This window comes from Enhydra lutris, unplaced genomic scaffold (assembly GCF_002288905.1).
Source record: "Enhydra lutris kenyoni isolate GAN:26980312 unplaced genomic scaffold, ASM228890v2 scaffoldscaffold4, whole genome shotgun sequence".
Classification (NCBI taxonomy): domain Eukaryota; kingdom Metazoa; phylum Chordata; class Mammalia; order Carnivora; family Mustelidae; genus Enhydra; species Enhydra lutris.
This window is the reverse complement of record NW_019154088.1, coordinates 830,245-837,645: the sequence shown is the minus strand read 5'-3', so window position 1 is coordinate 837,645 and position 7,401 is coordinate 830,245.

Sequence of the window (7,401 nt, the reverse complement as noted above, 5' to 3'; positions counted from 1 at the left end):
GGGGGGGGGGAAGCAGGCTCCCCGCTGAGCAGAGAGCCCGATGCGGGGCTCAATCCCAGGACCCTGGGATCATGACCCGAGCCTAAGGCAGAGGCTTTAACCCACTGAGCCACACAGGTGCCCCTAAGAGTCTCCTATTTTATTCAGCCCTCCTTAACACCTCAATTTCTCATCAGAATTAGGTGGTATTATAAGTAGATAACAAAATTAGTCAACATGAAGAATTGTTTTCAAAATAGCTCTGTTGGAAGACAAATAGGAAAACACCACTAGTAACATTACTTCAAGTATTACTTTAACTATTTTCTACAAAGCTTTTTCTTCTTATTTTAGCCTATGAGAAAAAGAGATAGAAATGAATCATTATATACCTTAAATGCTCACCTTTAACTCTAGTACAGCTAATAAGCTTCAGGAAGGAGTTTACACCCTTAAACTGCACTGAAATATTTTATTGCCTAAAATATGACTTCACTCAGCATCACAAGGTCCACAAATTTCCCTATTTAACGACATTACTATAGAAGCTTAGCAGATCATAATAAGAAAGGCACATCCATATACAAATAATACTAATTAATTTCCATTAAAGACTTACATCCCCAGATGATTCTAGAGTTAGAAAGACAATGCCTGGTTTTTGAGAATTACTATTATACTCTATGGGTGCCAGAGAAGTTTGAACTCTCTTTCATTGACAACAATAAAAGTAAAATATGGAGCCTATATTACTGAGTTAGAAAGACAAGGATATAAAATAAAAGAGAGTTCATAAATAACTGAACGATAACTCAGCAATTCCCAGTCTAAACTAAGGAATGTAATATGTGCTTTAAAAATACTTAAATATTTTAATTTGATTCAAATTATCCTCTGTGGAATCCCTTTCATTTATGTTAGCTCTATAGCATTTCAGTTCCTTTGCAAAATTTTCTAGTTTACTCTTTTTTAAAATAGCATGGCATAATTTATATTTTAGTTAGAACAGATTTTCTACCTGCTCATTTTTATTTTCTATGTATATTATTTTCCCTCAATTTTCATTTTAAATATACACAGTTTAGTGAAAAACCAAAGGGCTTGACATCTTAGTGTTTTTTTAAGTACAAAGTCAAAGTGACTGTTTAAGAATGAGATGTAGTGGGACACCTGGGTGGCTCAGTTGGTTAAGCATCTGCCTTCAGCTCAGGTCATGATCCCAGGGTCCTGGGATCGAGTCCCGCATCAGGCTCCCTGCTTGGTGGTAAGCCTGCTTCTCCCTGTGCCTGCCACTCCCTTGCTTGTGCTCGCTCACTCTCACTCTCTATCTGACAAGTAAATAAAATATATTTAAAAAAAAAAAAAGAATGAGGTGTAGGATGGAATACTATGCAGCCATCAAAAGAAATGAGCTCTTGCCATTTGCAACAACGTGGATGGAACTAGAGGGTATTATGCTGAGTGAAATAAGTCAATCAGAGAAAGACAATTTTCATATGATCTCCCTGATATGAGGAATTTGAGAGGCAGTGTGGGGGGTTGTGGGGGGTAGGGAAGAAAAAAATGAAACAAGATGGGATAGGGAAGGAGACAAACCATGAGATATTCTTAATCTCACAAAACAAACTGAGGATTGCTGGGGGGAGGGAGGTATGGAGAGTGTAGTTGGGTTATGGACATTGGGGAGGGTATGTGCTATGGTGAGTGTTGTGAAGTGTGTAAGCCTGATGATTCACAGACCTGTACCCCTGGGGCAAATAATACATTGTATGTTAACAAAAATAATTAATTAAAAAAAATGAAAATAAATAAATAAGGTGTAGGCTTTATCATAATTATACAAATATTTTTTAGTTTTAAAGAAAAATTAAGAGTCAGAATTCAAAAAGATCCAAAATTAAATCCTAGCTCTTTTTAATATAAGATTTATAACCTGGGACAAGTGATTCTCTCTCTCTCTCTGAGCTTCAATTTCTTTATCTGCAAAATCAGGGTAACACCTACCATGGAACATTAACAAAGCATTAAATATAATGTTTGTAAAGCACCTAGCACAGTGTCTAGAATAAAGTAAATTTTGGGAGCAGGACTCATTTTATTGCCCTAATTACCATAACCAAAATATGAGCAGGTTCTTCCTAAAAAGGATTTGTTTGAACCTAAAAGAAGAATATTTAGCTTCTATATACATTCTGATCTTTGCACATTCAATCTTAGGAATGATATGAACTTAATGCACTTCTATGCCCCTAACTAGCCTTTGAAAACATGTCCTAAAATCACATACGCACCTGGATGGTTCAGTCAGTTAAGCATCTGCCTTTGGCTCAGGTCATGATCCCCAGGGTCTTGGGATTAAGCCCCGCATGAGGAATCTGATTCTCCCTCTCCCTCTCCTTCTGCCCTCCCCCTGATTGTGCTCTCTTTCTCTCTCTCTCTAAATAAAATATTTTAAAAAAATAAAAAATAAAAAAATAAAATCACATATGGAACTCAGAATAAATATCTCAAAAACATTATAGCTCCATTCCAGAGTGGCTCAAAGAAGCTCAACTGATTATTGCAGTATTTTTTAATTATTCCTTACCCCATGAATTGAGCCCCTTTGACATTATTCTATACAATTTTCCTTTTTCTCTGATTCCAACCTGTTAGCTTCTATTCTGTTTTCAGTCCCCTTCACACAATAAGTATTTCAACTATAGATTTTGTTATAGATTTGGGGGGGGGGTGTTGAACCATTATTAAGAAAATTCTTTTTCTGTGGGAAAAAAAAATCCATTTTGGTTAAAACTTGAGAGTCCAGGCACAGCTCTCTCCTCTACTGCCTTGCATATGTTAAAGCTGGGAAGGCAGAAGTGAAGTAATGTCCCTAGATCTGAACTAACAAAACTCTTTCTTACCCAGAGATAAACTTTAAGTAAGCCACTGGAATGACAGGTTTCATCAATATACAATAGTTTCCCATGTCATAGAGTAGTAAATCAGACAGACAAGACATGAACCCAGGTTTGCATGATTCCAAAGTTCATAATCAATCTAACCCAAATAGATTGCAAGCTAAAGCATCATAGAGAGAGCTTGATCAAATAATAATATTGAGGACATCTGTCCCCTCTTCTGCCTGCTATAGGATATAGCAGGTCTCCCCTCTCTTGCCAACCCAGCATGAATAGTAGCTAGTAACAGGGAATACTCCCCACCCCCATCCTCTCCCATCTCAATATCATTTTCAGCATCCACTTGAATGAGCATGTTTTAAGCAAAGCTAACAATAAGCAGGGCAGGGCACTACATTATTATATATAAATATATAAAAGACCTGATCACTGAGGTGACTGTGATTACAAGCAAGAACAGCAAAGTGATTTGGAGAGGGTCAGAAGCAATTTGGGAAGATTGTGAAGGGGAACCATGAAAAGAAAGTTGCCATATTGAAGCTAAGTTACTAAGAGGATAATTATATGATCACAGGAGATACTAGAATTATGAGATGTGAGTCTGAGTTTTTCATGATACAAAGGACTAAAACTGGTTTAGAAATTTTTAAGAGACAATAAGACTTTTAAGTTTGAGACATGAGAAAAATTTCACCAAGATTTGTTTCCTTGTACATCTGGAATTTTTCAAAGTAATATTCATTCTCACAGGAATTTTATCAAAGAGAAAACTCATGGGGCCTCTCCCCATCTGGCCACTTAAAGTAGATGATATACCATGTGGTTAAATTCTCAATTAATATGACTTCCTAAAGACATCTATTCATTCATTTAGCACACATGTATATTAGCCATCTATTGTATGAAAGATAGAATAAAATAGGGATTCATTCACACTCACTCTAGTGAGATTTGTCTAACCTCCAGTGAAATCCAAGTGTCCTGTTTCCAGAAGAAAGTATCAGTTTCTAGCATTCAACTACTTCTGGCTCTGACAGGATTATTATTTAAGGGAAAGATAGCTCCTTCATCTCCCCTCCTTCACTTTGTTTGCTTTATCCCAAGGACCCACACAAAGGAACACTGGGACACATCCTGATTGCCCTCTAGGGTACATAATTTTTTTTTTAATTTTTAGTGAGTCATAAGAGACAAATAGGATGCACGACCCGTAGACTTCCTAGAAGTATATATCTGTTGTCTTCTCAGACTTCTTGCGGGATATTCAGACCCTAAAAAGTTTCACTCTATCCATTGTGGAAGTTTCTTTAAGAACCATTGTTTCAGATAAGAACAGATACAATTTGGTCAGCTCAATTTCCCTCTTTTTAATTATTATCACAACAGGTAAGTTACAAAGTTACAAACAAAATATTCCATAACTGGTGACCTTCTTTTCTTCCTTTTCTTGAGGGACTGGTTGTTAATTTTCAAAGTGAAATAAATATAATGGCATCATGTCTGTTTCCATTATTTTAGGCTTTAGAATAAAGATTGATGTATAAGACATTGACAAAAGTAACTGAAGATACAAATAAGTGGAAATATATTCTATGTTCACGGATTGGAAGGATTAATATTGTTAAAATGTCCATACTACCCAAAGTAATTTACAAATTTAATAAGATCCCTATCAAAATTCCAATGGTATTTTTCACAGACATAGAGAATATAATACTAAATTTTGTATGGAAACACAAAAGACTCCAAAGCAATCTTGAGAAAGAAGAACAAATCTGGAGGGATCAACCTTTATGGTTTCAAACTACATTATAAAACTATAGTAATAAAAATAGTATGGTATTGCCATAAAAACAGGTACGTAGACCAATGGAGCAACTCAGGAGCCCAGAAAGAAGCCCATGCATGTATGGTTCACTAACATTTGGCAAGGGAGCCAAAAATGCTTAATGGAGAAAAGACAAGCTCTTCAATAAACAGTGCTGGGAAAATTGGATATTCATATATAAAAAGAATGAATCCAGGGGGAGGAGTCAAGATGGCAGAGAAGTAGCAAGCTGAGACTACATCAGGTAGCAGGAGATCAGCTAGATAGCTAATCAATCCATTGTGAACACCTACAAATCCAACAGGAGATGGAAGAGAAGAGGAGCTGCAATTCTAGAAACAGAAAACCGATCTCTTTCTGAAAGGTAGGACCGGCGGAGAAGTGAATCCAAAGTGATGGAAAGATAGACCGTGGAGGGAGGGTCCGGCTCCCCGCAAGCGGCGGAGCAACGGAGCACAAAATCAGGAATTTTAAAAGTCTGCTCCACTGAGGGACATAGCTCCAGAGGCTAAACCGGGGTGAAGCCCATGCGGGATCAGCGTGGCCCCAGGTCCCGCGGGGTCACAGAAGGATTGGGGGTGTCTGAGTGTCACAGAGCTCACAGGTATTAGAGGGGGAAGCTGGCTACAGAGACAAAGCCGAGGAGTGAGCTTTCATCTCAGGGTTACCTTGAACCAGTCTCGGCTGGGTGAGCTCAGAGCACGGCTGGAGGCCAAGGAGTGGGGAGTGATTGAGTGTTTTTCTCTGAGGACACACTGAGGAGTGGGGCCTGGAGCTCTCAGCTGCTCCAGGCGGGAGATTGGGAGGCTGCCATTATTATTACCATCCTCCGGCACTCTACAGAAAGCATTAAGGGAACAAAAGCTCCTGAAAGTGAACCCGAGCAGATTACTTAGCCTGGCCCCTGGTAAGGGTGGGGCAAGTCCGCCTCAGGCAAAGACACTTGAGAATCACTACAACAGGCCCCTCCCCGAGAAGATCAACACGAAATCCAGCCAAGACCAAGTTCACTTACCAAGGAGAACAGCCGAATTCCAGAGGAGAAAGAATGCATGGAATCCATGGCTTTCTCCACATGAATCTTTACTCTTGCAGTTAATTTTTTTTCTTCTGTTACATTTTTTTTAACTTTTACCCTTTCCTCTTTTAATGTTTTTTTAACAAATTTATCTTAACAATACCTTTCAAAAAAATAATAATAATCTTTTTTGAACCTTCATTATTATAGTCTTATTTTATCCTACATTATATCCAACTTTATTTTTTGTATACACATAGGGATTTTTCTTCTAAAAAATCTGGGGTACAACTTCTCCTAATAGATCAAAATATACCCTGAATCTAGCTCCGGGCTTGTTCTAGTCTCCAACCCAAGCAATTTCACTCCACTTTCTTTTTCTTTATTCTCCCAACCAACTTACTTTATCAACTCCTTTTTTAGAAATTTTTTTCTCATCTTTATAGGCATATCCCATCCCTTCACTGTGTCTACCCTTATATATGTTTTCCATTCTTTAAAATTTAGGAAGGTAGTTTCTTCTAAGAGACCAAAATACTCCCAAAATTAAGTGGGTGACCCTATTCTAGTCACCAGTCTAATATATATATTTTTTTTCTTTTCTTTTTGAATATTTTTTATTTATTTTCTTTTTTTTAACTTTTTTTGTTCCTGAACTTCTTTTTATCCCCTTTCTCCCTCCCACGATTTTGGGACTCTTCTGATTTGGTTAAAACACATTTTCCTGGGGTCTTTCCCACCCCTTTAATATTTTATTTGCTTCTTCATATATTCTTATCTGGACAAAATGACAAGGCGGAAAAACTCACCACAAAAAAAGGCAATACCAAAGGCTAAGGACCTAATCAATATGGACATTGGTAATATGTCAGACCTAGAGTTCAAAACGATGATTCTCAAGGTTCTAGCCAGGCTCAAAAAAGGCATGGACGATATTAGAGAAACCCTCTCCAGAGAGATAAAAGCCCTTTCTGGAGAAATTAAAGAATTAAAATCTAACCAAGTGGAAATCAAAAAAGCTATTAATGAGGTGCAATCAAAAATGGAGGCTCTTACTGCTAGGATAAATGAGGCAGAAGAAAGAATTAGTGATATAGAAGACCAAATGACAGAGAATAAAGAAGCTGAGCAAAAGAGAGACAAACAAATACTGGAACACGAGGAGAGAATCGAGAGATAAGTGACACCATAAGATGAAACAACATTAGAATAATTGGGATTCCAGAAGAAGAAGAAAGAGAGAGGGGAGCAGAAGATATATTGGAGAGAATTATTGTAGAGAATTTCCCTAATATGGCAAAGGCAACAAGCATCAAAATCCAGGATATGCAGAGAATCCCCCTCAAAATCAATAAGAACAGGTCCACACCCTGTCACCGGATAGTAAAATTTACAAATCTTAGCGACAAAGAGAAAATCCTAAAAGCAGCTCGGGAAAAGAAGTCTGTAACATACAATGGTAAATATATCACATTGGCAGCAGACTTATCCACAGAGACCTGGCAGGCCAGAAAGAACTGGCATGATATATTCAGAGCACTAAACGAGAAAAACATGCAGTCAAGAATACTATATTCAGCTAGACTATCATTGAAAATAGAAGGAGAGATAAAAAGCTTCCAGGACAAACAAAAACTGAAAGAATTTGTAAACACCAAACCAGCTCTACAGGAAAT